At 55.1% G+C, this 14,402-nt stretch overlaps 1 long non-coding RNA gene across 1 annotated transcript; it reads right to left on the bottom strand.

Annotated features, from left to right (window-relative positions):
* Positions 1-2: 2 nt before the first annotated feature.
* Positions 3-12,469, bottom strand: LOC116860715. Its single transcript, XR_004381338.1, has 3 exons — positions 12,357-12,469; positions 2,730-2,879; positions 3-22 (listed from the first exon to the last, which is right to left on the bottom strand). It is a non-coding gene; the product is annotated as an uncharacterized LOC116860715 (long non-coding RNA).
* Between the last annotated feature and the right edge of the window lie 1,933 nt (positions 12,470-14,402).

The raw sequence follows: 14,402 nt of genomic DNA, 5'->3' as shown, positions 1-14,402 counted from the left end.
TCTAATCCAACTTAATGTTCTCCTGAAAGATCAAAGTTAAAATCGAGTTACTGGAAGACAAACGGAAGCATCCGACCAGCGCGCGGCGACAGGGCCATTCAGCAGCACTGGGGAGAGCGTGAAGGTCCGTGCCGGCTGGCACCTGACGCCAGCGAGTCCTGTGAACTCTCATCGAGCCATGGAAGAGAGCGCTGCAGATGATGCCCCTCGACACCGATGAGGGACAGGTCACCGCTGGGACCCACAGGTGGGTCATCCCAGCCAGCTACCGTGGAAGGTAACCAGCATTGCTAGCTCAAGGCCAAGCACGACCTGAACTCAGCACTGGCACTCGTGACGGGCATGTTTCTCCCCAGAAGCCTTCCCCCAGCCTAGTGGCCCCTCTCCACTCCCATGTGCGGTGGGGCTGTCTGCCTGTCTGCTCCGGGGAGGGGACAGCACCCTGCTCGCCGCCCAGGAGGCAGTCAGTGGCTGCCGCCGAACGCAGGCCCAGGCTGCGGGCTGCCGTCGCCCCACACCAGAGCAGAACACCTCACCAAGCCCAGGGCTACATCAACTGCAAACACACAGAGAAACCAGTGCGTGTCAGACCCTAAGCTCCCGAGGGAGAGGGCCCGGCCTGGGCACCAAAGCCTCACCTAAACCCACAGTAGGAGCCAGGACCAAACAGGAAGGCACCCACACCTCAGAGAGAGAGAAGGCACACGGCCAGGACTCAGGCTCGCGCTCTCCGAGAGTCTCCGTCCGAGGTCTGCAAACTCCCTGAGCGGGTACCATAGCTTCCACGAGGCTCCTAGCCCAAACACTGCTTTGTGCCGAGGACGATGCAAGGGCTGGGGGAGTGGAAGACACGCGTTGGGCGTCAGCCCTGAGGACAGGGCGAAGCAGGAGGAAGCCAGTTCTGAGGTGGGACCCTAGAACATTCCCAAGTCAGACCTAGCTAGAATCTCAATGTCTGTGAAGAAGATGACCCACTGGGGACACAATGTCGCCTACAGCCCCCTCTGGCTGTCTGCTCCCCACTGAGGCAGGATCAAAGGGACAGAAATATCCACCCCTGGAAATTCTCAAGTCAATTCTGACGCACCTAGCTCCCCATGTCTTGGCGTTCCTCCCACCCTGCCCCCAGAACAAGCAAGAGGGCCGGCCCTGTCATCCTCGGGGCATCAGGACCTATCTATCTCACAGAATCAGGGATAAAAACATCAGAAACCAGAAGTTACCAACATTATAATGCAAAAATACATAAACGCATGGACAGACACCCGGGCCCCTGGCTGAACTAGATGGAAGAAGCTACAGGACGTGGGGTGTGCCAGTAAAGCCTGGGGAAACACAAAAATCAGTGCCTAGTTAAGCAGCAGGAAAAGGGCTTTTGGCTCTGAAGGCAGAGTCCCAAGATCACAGGGAGGCTACAGCACACATCAAGGCAGGAAGTCGGGAGGAACGGCCATCCTGGGCAGCCCCTGGCGCAGCACGGCCTCACCCCCGAGCAGCAGCCCCACACAGTGGGTGGCTCGGGCCCAGGCACGCCTGCCCGCTGCCTTCAAAAACGTTTCTGCTCCTGAGTCTTGTGCACGAGTGCCATGAGGAGACGTGTGTGGAACTGGCACAAAAACAGAACGCACATGACAGACAGACACGCGAGGGCGCATTTCGGGTTACTTCCTTCGGATACGTTCTCAGAACATCAAAGGTGAGCAAGGAGAGAGAACGAAGGCCAGAAACCAGCTCTCCCACTTAAAACAATTCACAAAACCTGGGGAAGGTAAGACTTGGGATAAATATGTCACAACCAGTGACACAGAGTGCAAATCCTATTTAAATTCCCACCACAAATCATTCACCAAAATAAAGAAGCATCTTACAAGGTGACATCCAAGCTTTATACCAATTATAGAAATGTCAAAACAGAAATAGGTAAAGAATACAAAAATGAATACTTACTAAAGCTCTGAAGGGAATTCAAGTTCCTAAACTTAAAACAGTAAAGCTGAATCTGAAAAGACAGATGGATTTGAAGACACGCAAAATTTAAAAATGTTTAAGACTTAACAGTAAATCATCAAGCTCGTGAGCATTTGGGGCAGTCGGGACAGGGCGACCACGGGTACTGGAGAGAGCACGCATGCAGGCGGAACATCACTGCAGTCCCACAGAAAAGTGAAGTGAGAGACAGTTTCCCAAAAAGAAAGCATCTACTTAACTGGCATGAAGGAAAGCGTCCAACCTTGCCGCTAATAAAAGCCACACAGACAAGCGAGACTCTCCCAGATCCGCTTTGCCAAGACACTGCATCACGCAGCTGGCGTCCTGCCAACCCCGCTAAGGGGTTGTGGGAGGCAGACGGGGACACATAAGCACAGCGCTCCGAGGGCTCAGAGCCCGGAATATGCCTGGCGGGGCGGGCGACAGGGCTGGAAAAGCAGAAGTGACCCATCTCACCCATGACCTTTGACCTAGTCCTACTATCTCTGGAAATCTCTCCTGAGGAAATTCACCCACGTATTTTTTTAAATTGTGCATAAAAACGTGCATTGCAGAATACAGTAAAAGTAACCAGAAACATCCAGTGTCCAGGTTCTAGACAGAGACTCTAATAAAAATGAAACACGTACAGACAAATTAAGTGGAAAAAGCAGGATACCAATTATGGGACATAACTCCGACAGCGTTAACGACGTGCATTAAAGAGCTATCCAGTGAAACATGAAAACATGAATACTGACCTTCACCCGGCGACAGGACACAACACTGGAGCAGCCTTGGCGATGTAAGGACCGAAATGACAGACCCGCACCACGACGAGTCTTGAGACGCCAGGGGCAGACACAGACCCAAGGGTCACGCAGCGCCGGTCACGGATATGACATGATATTCTGCAACAGGCGACAGGGACAGAGATCAGAGAGATCCCGAGGGCTGAAGGTGGGCGAGGGGCGGACTCGAGAGGAGCAGGAGGGAATCTGGGGGTGTGCACCCACTTCTCCAACTGGTTCGTGCGGATGGTTACAAGTGTTTGTCCAACGTCATGGAGCCACACACTGAAGCGTGAACTTTGCTACATAGAAACTATACCTCAACCTTGTAAGAAAATGGATCCTGACCTCATTAAGCTTACAGCCAAGTTAGAAAAACAAGCGCATTCGACAACGATATAAAGACACTACTTATCTAAAGCAGCGTTCCCCAAAAATGTGCCAGTTACCCCAATGGAGAGCAAAGCTACCACCAATGGCAAAACAACTTCTGTTTTGTAGCAGCTGTTTCTACTTTGGATGTCCATCAGGCGGAGCCGGAGCCACATTCAGCTCGCCACCCCGCACGGGTGCTGCTCGGACGAGGCGGAAGTCAGCAGCTCGAGGGCAAGGCAGGTGCGCAGCCCGGCGAGAAGCAGGGCGCGACCCCCTCAGTCACCGCACGCAGCACTCACCAGGGCCGCTGGCAGGATGCTGGCCACAGGCTCACCCTCTCTGCCCGCTGTTGCTGTCAGGGTGACCACAACATCATAAACAGGCACAACTAGACACCAGGAAAACACCACTATAAGGAACACTACCTGGGCCCTGCTGTCAGTGTAGGGCAGGGGCCCCCAGGCCAGAACCAATGAGAGAGTCCGAGAGACTGGGTACTTAGAGCAGCTGCTCCCGGGCCCCCTGCTGAAGTCTGGAACTGCTCCCGCTGCCCACCCTCCACTCCCAGCTTCCCGTGTGGGAGCCACCAGAGTCCGGGCGGCTGGACCTCCCCTTGAACAAGCAGGCAACTCAGGCCATGAGCCTGGCTCCCTTCCCAAACTCACCTCCTTCTCTGTCCCCACGTTTTCCCAGAGCAGCCAGGCAATCCCCCTGCTTCAGGCAGTTCTGCAGTACTGTCACCATGGTCACGGTGCACCCCCTAGGCCAAAGCCAGGGCCCGGGCACCGCTCATCACGCAGACAGCACTGCTCGTCATGCAGGGAGCACTGCTGTTACTGCAGGGAAGTACTTCTGCCCATCCGTGACACCCCTATGTCCAGCACCCAGAGCATGAGCCGAAGAGCCTGCTGTGAGCTGTGAGCAAACACCCAGCTGCAGACACGGAGGGGTCAGAGAACGTCCAGCTTGCTAAAAATAAGGACGGGGCGCCTCGTTGGCTCAGTCACTGAAGCCCCTGCCTTTGGCTCAGGTCATGATCTCGGGGTCCTGGGACTGAGCCCCATATCGGACTCCCTACTCAGCAGAGAGCCTGTCTCTCCGTCTCCCTCTGCCATTCTGCCTACTTGTGCTCCGTCAAATTAATAAATAAAATCTTTAAAAAAAATAAATAAAAGTAAAGACCAGTGCATGGCTCCAAATGCATAAGTCAGAGCCTAGACTTGGCCCTCGTGATCCATCAAAACACGGAGTATCTCTACAAGGCTGCTCACAAGCCACGAGCTAATGTTTGACTCACTCACTCGCAGCCCTTACGAAATGACATTTCCTGTTACAAAAAAACAGTAAAACAAAGTCGGACTCCAAGGCTTGAAGCTGAATTTTTCAAGCATGTTAACTTGTAAATCCTCTCTCCTAATAAAAGAATTGGATTAAAACTAATCTGAAATGCCACTTCTCATGTCCCAGACCAAACAACTCAGCAGCCCAACAACACAGTGCTGGCGAGGTGGTGGGGACACGGGCCGCTCAGCTCTGCAGGGGGAGCTGTCCCCCCCCCACCCCGCCAGGGCTCCAGCAGCACCTCACAAGTGTGCTCCTCCACACACTAGACCCGCTAGTGCCCCCCCAAGCTCCCCCCAACAGCCCCCTCCAGGAAAGAAACACGTAAACACCAAGTCAGTCACTACGCATTCTCTGCAAACACAGCGCTGGAAATACACTACATGGCACGTTTCAGAGACAGGCGACTCCACCTGGTGCAGCCCTCGACAGAGCACCACGCAGCTGCAGAAATGGGTGAGAATGCTCTCTGCGAACTCCGTGCGGAGCGACTTCCAGAACTCCAACATTACGTCAAACAAAGCGCAGAAGACTGTATGGGGGACACCACCCCTACATAGGAGGACAAGATAGACAGACACATAGATACGTCTTGCCTGCATTTTTTCCTACAAAAAGAAAGCACATACCCACATATCTGCACATACAGAACTTTTTCTCAAAAATGTATTCCCTAGTTATCCGCACTGCAACAGTCTACAAGCACTGACATCCCCCAAGTATCTGTTTACTCTGCAGAAAAGGAACTCGTGAAGACTGCGTCAGAAGCGAATGAGACTGATGACCTCCTCAGGGTGGTGTGAGCAGGCAGGGAAGAGACTGACACTGAGCTTCAGAACCGTGTTAAAGAGTCACATATTCGAAAAACAACTACATCTATAAGGACAAAGAACTCCCTAAAACCGACGTGCACAGAAGCAAACCCTCAAACTCTAGGCAGGACAACAGAGTCACCCGGGAGACAGGGCAGGAAGGGACACAACTCCACGCAGCTGGAGGAGAACCAGCACTGGGTGAGCTTTCAGGTCCTTCCCTTAAAACACATCTCCTCGGGGCGCCTGGGGGGCTCAGTGGGTTGAGCCTTTGCCTTCTGCTGGGGTCACGATCCCGGGGTCCTGGGATGGAGCCCCATGTCGAGCTCTCTGCTCAGCGGGGAGCCTGCTCTCCCTCTCTATCTGCCTGCCTCTCTGCCTACTTTTGCTTACTTGTGATTTCTCTGTCAAATAAAAAAAAAATCTCTGGGGGAAAAAAAAAAAAAACACATCTCCTCGTCCTGCCTACGGAAATGGCCTACAAGCAGTGACATCCTAGCAGAACGGAGGACCCTAGGGGCACCGGGGCCAAGGCACGATGACAAGCAGCAAAGCAGGCAGCCTCGCCTCAGCAGAGGACACAGGGAAAGGCGGCTACGGGATTTGAGGACAGTGGCTCCCAGCTGTTTTAACCTGATCCATCTCTGAAAAGACAGTTATACTGTCACTTAACGTTCTTTGAACTTCAACCTGAAGTTAATGTTGAGACTAAAGTCGAAGCAGTAAGACTAAAGCAAAGCTTCTCCCTTCAGCTCGGGCTCTCTAGGACATGCTGCCACACACCCAACTCACACTCCGGAAAACCAGCCAACAGGTCAGCCCGGCAGGCCCAGGAAATGGCCACAGGTGGACAACCCAGACGGGGGGAGGGACGCTGCTGAGGCGTCCTGCATGCGCTAGAACGCGTTCAGTGTCGGCCAGGTCGAGTCTGAGGCCTGCGAGGTCTGCCCGCCACCACGTCTCGGTTCTGGGAGGAAACAGCTCGGGCAGAGCCAGTGCTGGGATACACACTGAGGCCCACCCTGGCAGCGGCGGCTACACAAGGACCTTCCCCCAAACACCCAAGCCGACCCCCGCAAAACCTCCCTCCTTTCCTGGGAAAGCACTGCTGCCCTCCTGACCTTCCCTTCGGCAGGGACCGCTCTCTGCCCACCCCGCCCTGGTCAGCCTGTGCCCCGAGGCTTTCTAGGAGGGCCTGCACCCCCCAGGCAATCTGCCAAACACCAAAGCACGGAAGTGCCTCTGCCTGAGGGAGAAGGAAAAAAAGAGGGGGTGAAGCTTGAATGTGTTAAGAACATTGCTTTCACTTATCTTGAAATGCTTCCCGAGACCTTAAAAGACAGAGAGACGGCTGGGCGATAAAGCAGACACACCAAAATGCCCACGAACGGAAACAAGGCCACAGTAAACACCACGGGAAAGAGACTTCCTCGTGGGACGGCAATGCCGACAGTGCTCCAAAAGTCAAGGCCCTAAGAGAAGCCCATGCTAACAAAACATGCACTCCTCCCAGACAAGATGAGCAAGGCAGGCTCCACACTCACTCCTAAACTATGTCAATTCCAAGTGACATAAACTGGGCCACACGGAGTTTTACAACTCTGCAAACTTCCCTGTGCCACATGCCATGTCACAATGCCACGGTGCGGAAACGAGGACGGACGGCCCCGTGTCCCCTTCTAACTTAACAGGCCACAATGCCAGGAGCTTACAGTCATGGCGGCGGGGGCAGTCCTTAACCCACTGGGACAGAGAGCCCCGTGCTCCCCAGAGGCAGGATCGATCTCAGCTTGGGAGGAAGAGGCCAGAGAAACGGAAGTCCTTCCTCAGACACGAGCCACACAGCTGCAGTCCCCAATGACTGTCCCACTGGCTGCTGCTCCTCAACATTTTACCCACAGCCCTCGAGGGGCCTGCTTCCACCTTTCTCTCCTAATCCCTCCCGACACGCTGTGAAATTTTAATGCCACAGCCCTAGCGTAGATCTGTGGATGACTGTGACTCTTTGTGAGGCCACAAACCACTGTCATAGCTAAGATTTTTTTCAACCTCCCCCCAAGAACCAATTTCCAGTCCCGTGTGAGAAACAGCACCGCCATGGAGAACACAGTTCTAACGCGCAGAGACCTGGAGAAGTGGAACCAAACCAGCAGGCCCTGGGGAGGAGGGCAGGAGCCGGGAGAAAGCAAGGAGGAACTTGTCTTCCCGCGGCCCTCGTGTTGCGACCCTTGTGTATCGTCTGAACAGCACACGACAGGAGCCGCACAGGAAGCGCTCCCATCACGGGACAGCAACAGCAGGGGACTGGACAAAGGGGGGCGCACCCACGCGTCCAGCCCACCCAGTGGCAGGACACGAGCTCTTGGTCCAAGCAGTAACCTTGGTAAACCTCAAATGCGCTATGCTCAATGAGAGAAGCCAGATCGGGGCGCCTGGGGGGCCCCGTTGTTACGCATCTGCCTTCGGCTCAGGTCACGATCCCAGGGGCCTGGGATCGAGCCCCGCATCAGGCTCCCTGCTCACCGGGAAGCCTGCTTCTCCCTCTCCCTCTGCCCTTGCTTGTGGTCCCTCTCTCACTGTGTCTCTACCAAATAAACAAAATCTTTAAAGGAAAAAAAAAAAAAAAAAAGGAAAGAAGCCAGACTCAAGAGGCTCACCCTGGAGAGATCCCAGAGGGGTGCCTGGGTGGCTCAGTGGGTTAAAGCCTCTGCCTTCGGCTCGGGCCATGGTCCCAGGGTCCTGGGATCGAGCCCTGCATCAGGCTCTCTGCTTGGGGTGAGCCTGCTTCTCTCTCTCTCTGCCTGCCTCTCTGCCTACCTGTGATCTCTGTCAAGTAAATAAATAAAACCTTTAAAAAATAAATGACATCCCAGAAAGGACAGAAAACACAGCGACAGAGATCAGCAGCTGCTGAGGAGGAAGAGCTCGGGAGAGCGGCAGTGCTAGGGAATTCTTAGGGTGATGAAACTATTTTTTGAGTTTTTTTAGATTTATTTATTTACTTTAGAGAGAGAAAGCACATGTATGCGGGAACCAGCAGGAAGAGGGGCAGTGGGAGAGACAGGATCTCAGGCAGATTCCATACAGCGTGCGGATCCCAACACAGGGCTCGATCTCATGATGCTAAGATCATGACCTGATCTGAAAACAAGAGTCAGACGCTCTACTGAGCCACCCGGGTGCCCCCAAAACTGTCCTGAATCCTGACTGTCCTGGAAATTACACATCTATCAAAATTCTCAGAATTCTACTTCAACAAAAGGGAATACTATGATGTATAAAGTGTTAAAAAAAAAGGGGGGGGGCACGTCTGGGCGGCTCAGTCGTTAAGCGTTTGCCTTCAGCTCAGGTCATGATCCCAGGGTCTTGGGATCGAGTCCCACACCGGGCTCCCAGGGAGCCTGCTTCTCCCTCTGCCTGCCACTCCGCCTGCTTGTGCTCTCTCTCTGACAAACAAATAAAATCTTTTAAAAAAAATTAAAAAACAGAAAACTTAAAAAAAAAAAAAAAGCTCTAAGTAAAATAGGAACATGAGGTTATGCAAAGTCCTTCCCTTCACTCAGTACATTTTTATTTCTATAATAATACACCAAAACAAAGTAACAATTCCCAATGACTAGAAATACAGCAGGAATGGGGGGGTGCGGGGGGGCTGAGAATATAGGCCCAAAGGACAGAGGCCCTGCCCAGAAGAAAACACTGAGGGCCAGGCCTGATTCCTGAAGGCAATGGGCACACGGTTCCCCTCCAAGTGGCGGAGGAGCAGAGCCAGGCTCCCTGAGGAAGACGCTGGTCTTTCACCTGTAAAGAGGCTCCACCATCAGCCTGTCCTAGGCTCCAAGGAAAGGAGCAGACCAGCCAAGCAGAACACCTCCACACTGGGACTGGAGAACCTCAGGGACGGCAAGACCTGATTCCAGGGCTGGACCCCGAGCCCAAGCTGGGCAGCCACAAACCCCTAACAGAAAAGATAGCTTCCGTCCTCCGCAGGAGGAGCACTGAGACATAAAATGGGGGCTGGGGGGGGACAGAGAATTCACTGCCAGCCCTCAGGGCAGGCCCCACAGATGGTCCCTGTGGAGATGCCACGCCCAACCTCCTACTGAATGCGGGGTCAGGTGACTGACCCCTTCCTTGAATGGCCTCACGCTCTCCCACCTCCAAGCTACCTCCCTTCCATCTCTACCCCCATCAACCTCACCCCCAACATGCATCTGTCCCTCTTGGAAGAGCCGGCTTCCCTCTTCTAAGCACGTGAATTCCATTCCTCAGCATCCCCCAAAATCGTTTGCTACCCCGTACACCGAGGTTCCCACCAGATCCACCTGCTCTAGAGAAGAATTTGACTGTGACTGTATTTACTCAGTAAGTATTTCCTGAAGGCTGAATGCATCAGGCATTATTCTGAAGCACCGGGGATCAGAGAGTGAACGCGGCATAGTCCCTGCCGCCAGAAGGGGGGCAGTCAGACAACACACAAAGTAGGAGGTGGCACACAAGAAGGACTGGCAGAGGGGCGCCTGGGTGGCTCAGTGGGTTAAAGCCTCTGCCCTCGGCTCAGGTCATGATCCCGGGGTCCTGGGATGGAGCCCCGCATCCGGCTCTCTGCTCAGCGGGGAGCCTGCTTCCTCCTCTCTCTGCCTGCCTCTCTGCCTACCTGTGATCTATCAAATAAATAAATAAAATCGTAAAAAAAAAAAAAAACTTTACTTAAAAAGGGGGGGGGGCACCTGGGTGGCTCAGTGGGTTAAAGCCTCTGTCTTCCGCTCAGATCATGATCTCAGGGTCCTGGGATCGAGCCCCATGTCAGGCTTTCTGCAAGGAGCCTGCTTCCTCGTGTCTCTCTCCCTCTCTCTCTCTCTCTCCCTCCCCCTGCCTGCCTCTCTGCCTACTTGTGATCTCTGTCTGTCAAATAAATAAATAAATAATCTTAAAAAAAAAAAAAAGACATGCACAATCTGATTTCTGTCTTAAAAACATCATTCGGCTGCTGTGTTGAGAATCGAGAGCAGAGCGGCTCAGGGGAGCAGGCAGAGCAGGGAGGAGGCACCAGAATAACCCAGGTAAGAGATGGGGGGCGAGGGGACTAAAGAACGGCGGTAGCCAGGAAGACAGTGAGGGGCAGCCAGGCTTGGATTCGATTGTAAAAGTGTTGACAGATCAGATTTAGGATGTGGAAGAGAAGCAGAGATTACAGGAGAGTTCTGACCTGAGAACTACGGACGTGGGGCTGCCTCCAAGAGAAATGCAACGGCAGGGAAGCGGCAGGTCTCACACAAGTGCAAGCAGGTGTGGAACCTGGAGCAGGAAGACCCAGCCAGGAGATACACATTCAGGACCTGACGACATGTGACCTACAGTCCTGACACAGGGTGAGATCACCCAGGTGCACACACCAGAGAGGAGGTCTGGGACTGCCCTGAGGCATTAGAAGATTTACAGGGGAAGGAGATGAGAAGGAACCAGCAAGGTAAGAGGAGAACCAACAGAGTGGCGTCCCCACGCCACGAGCAGACAGTGTTCCAAGGAAGCCATGGGCGGCCTGGTGAAAGGCTGCCTACAGGAGGGCTTGGCAATGTAACAGCACCGGCGACCCCAAGAGGAGTGGTGCTGGAGAAGAGGCGGGACGGAAAGACCAAAAGCTTAAGTGAAGCCGGTTCAAGAGAAATGGGAAGAGGAAATGGTGACGGGGGCACATGATCTTTTTTCTAACCGTGGTGTAAAAGGAAGCTAAGACCTGCAGAGAGTTTGATGGAGGATCTGAATGTCGACAAGACCACCCTGAAGAGAAGATAAACTGAAGACGAGACCAGAACGTCAGAGCCACAGCGCACACGGCAAGAAATGCTGGATGCAATGCAAGAGCTAATGCTGGTCTGTGGACAGACAGGGCTTAATGCGGCCGCGCTATTTTTAAAGGCACATAAAATCACGTCATACAATCTCAATTATAAAGGAAAAATTACATGGCTCAAATGACGGGCCATAAAAACATCAATTGTGCCTATCTTTGGGTGGTAGGATGATAGTTTTCAAAATACACTTTCCATTTCTTGAAACCATTCAGGTACCCTACTTGTTTTACTGGTTCCACGAAAAAAAAGTTACCAAAACCATTTTACCCGCAAACACCGCTTAGACAACCCATCGCAAAGTACACAAAGACTCCAACATGGACAACGGCAGGGGCAGCACTGCTGGCATCGGGCAGCGCTACCTTCTGCACTGATAAGGTGACACCGAGCAGAGCCCTGAGGGCCACGAATCTCCGCGCCACAGCGCTGAGGGCAGAGGCAGCCGCGGGCGGAATGGCCTGGCGGTAAGGGGCGGACCCTTCTTTGGGGCGCCAGGGGGCTCCGCAGGAGGACATCTGACTACACCGCCGCGCAGCCGACAGCAGCGTCGCAGTGAGCGGGGCCTGAATTCGGCCCGCTGTCCCCCCACTGAACGGCCTGGAGAAGTCGCTCTCCTCTGCACCTGTCCCCCCACCCGTGAGGGCGACACGCCGTGCAACGGAGGACCAGTGCAGTGGGGATGCCTGTGCTGCTGAAGGCGCCGGCCACGCAGACCCGAGACCCAAACCAAACCAAAGAGCCGAGCATGCAGTGGGGGTGGGAGAGCCGCCCCCGCGCGGCACCCGCGTCCCGGCGGGCCTCCGCACCGCCAGAGCGCCCCACCCACCCCCGGCGCCCCATCACCGCGGGCAGCGTCTCCGCGCCGGCGCCCCGTTCCGGTGGGCAGCGCTTCCGCAGGGCAGCCCCTCACCGCGCCGGGGCTCTGTCACCGCGGGCCGCGTCTCCGCGCCGCGCCAGCGCCCCCCACCCACCCCCGGCCGACGCTCACTCCCGGCGCTCCCGTCTCCTCGGGCCGCGTCTCCGCGCCAAACCAGTGCCACCTCCACCCCCGGTCCCTCCACCCCCCAACTCCCAGCAGCGCCCGCCCACTCCGGCGGGCCCCCAACTACACAGCCCGGGGATGGGGGGAAGGGCTCCAGAAAGGCTGGGGGCGCGAGCCACACGACTCCGGGCCCTGACCCCCGCCGTTCCCGGCCACGCCGTGCCCCACGTACCCGGGCCCGGACAGCACTCCTGCCGCGTCCGGCCGAGGGCTGGGGGCGGGGGTCGAGGCGGCGCCGCTCCGCTCGGCGCATCCGGGGCCGCGAGCGGAGGAAGCGGCGGCGCGCCCGCTACGGTGAGCCGGAAGTGACGTCCCGCGGCGGGAGACGTCGAGACGCGCAGCGGGCTAGAGCGGCCGGGCGACGGGCGGGCCGACGGGCCGACGGCGGACCGGCCCCGCCGGGTAGTGCGTGGGGAGAGGCTGGGGCCGCGGGGGTCTGCTGGGCGGGCGGGGACCCGCGGACGGCGTCAGATTGGAGAGGGCTGGCGCCGCGAACACGGCCGAGAGAAGACGCCCCCCGAACCGGTGAAGACCCAGGGGCCGGGGTGGGCCGCAGAGCAGATGAGGGGCCTCGGGCTCCGCTCCCGGGAGCTCTTCGGCTTCCTCCGCCTGTTGTGCACCCCGCGGCCGGGCGCCCCGGTGCGGAGGGGCTTTCGGGGGGCGAAGTGCGTTGGGCGCACCCAGACGCCGCTCGCTCGCACCCGCTGTCCGCGGACGCAGCCCCATCGGCTGATGGCCGGGAAATGGGGCGAACCCAGGGGACACCTGCTACGACAGAGATGAACCCTGGAAGCACCGGCCCGGTGGGGAAGCCAGACAGCAGGCCGCGCGCTGCAGAGGTCCATTTCCATGAAGGGTGCAGAATGCGCGGGTCCGGGCGGTGGACAGTAGCTAGCCCTGGCCGGGGTGGTGGCGGGGGAGACTGCCTGCGGCTGGACCCGGGATTTCCTTGGGCGGTTAATGAAAATGTTGTGAAATTAGGTAGCGCCGATGGTTGCACAAGTTCGTGAATGTACCAAAAAACACTGAATTGTGCACTTTGAAAGGATGCGTTTATGGTATGTGAATTACATCTCAATTTAAAAAGTCATTTTAAAAAATGAAGGCTAGGGACACCTGGCTGGCCTTGTCCAGTGGAGTGTGCGATTCTTGATCTCAGGGTTGTGGGTTCAAGGCCCACCCTGGGTGTGAAGGTTACTTTAAAAATAAAAATAAGGGGCGCCTGGGTGGCTCAGTGGGTTAAGCCTCTGCCTTCGGCTCAGGTCCTGATCTCAGGGTCCTGGGGTCGAGCCCTGCATCGGGTTCTCTGCTGGAAAGGAGGACGGGGTGGGGGAGACTGCTTCCTCCTCTCTCTCTGCCTGCCTCTCTGCCTACTTGTGATCTCTATCTGTCAAATAAATAAAATTTAAAAAAAAAAATCTTTTAAATAAATAAATAAAAACAAAATCTTGGGCGCCTGGGTGGCTCAGTTGCTTAGGCAACTGCCTGCAGCTCAGGTCATGATCCCGGGATCCTGGGATGGAGTCCCACATCAGGCTCCCGGCTGCATGGGGAGTCTGCTTCTCCCTCTGACCTTCTGCCCTCTAATGTTCTTTCTCACTGTCTCTCTCAAATAAATAAATAAAATCTTTTAAAAAAATAAATAAAAATAAAATCGTTAAAAATTGAGAAAAGAATTAGAAGACAAATGGGATAAAAACTCCTCAGCAAAGTGCAGGTACAAATGCCCTCTGGTGTTAAACTGAAAATTTTAGAAAGACAAACCCTGGCTATGAAGGGAGTTGCACTTAACCAGTCGTTCCAGAACCATGGTCAAAGAACATTCTCTGTCCTGTTGAATTGCCTGGGTGGGGACTGGCTCTTTGAACCCTCATGCCACCCTCCTACTTGAAGCCGGGAAGTTAAAAACTCGGTCTGCCAGAGTCCTGGCTGAGTGAGGCCCTTCTGTTTGCCGCATTTGTGCAAGACTGGAGGTGGAAGGAGGTGGTCCCAGACTCCCTGCTTCTCCTGGCTGCACCTGCTGCCCGAAAGCAGGTCTGACCCATGTTCCTCCTGCAAGGGTGGCCCAGTGCTGGGTGCCATCAGCGTGGAGCTGTGGACAGTGGTGGCTTCTTTTTTTTTTTTTTTTTTTTTTTTTTTTAAAGATTTTATTTATTTATTTGTCAGAGAGAGAGAGCGAGCACAGGCAGACAGAATGGCAGGCAGAGGCAGAGGGAGA

The sequence above is a fragment of the Lontra canadensis genome, unplaced genomic scaffold, assembly GCF_010015895.1.
Source record: "Lontra canadensis isolate GAN:19392208 unplaced genomic scaffold, GSC_riverotter_1.0 scaffold182, whole genome shotgun sequence".
NCBI lineage: Eukaryota > Metazoa > Chordata > Mammalia > Carnivora > Mustelidae > Lontra > Lontra canadensis.
The sequence above is the reverse complement of the archived record's forward strand: the minus strand, read 5'-3'. Positions and strand labels throughout refer to the sequence as shown.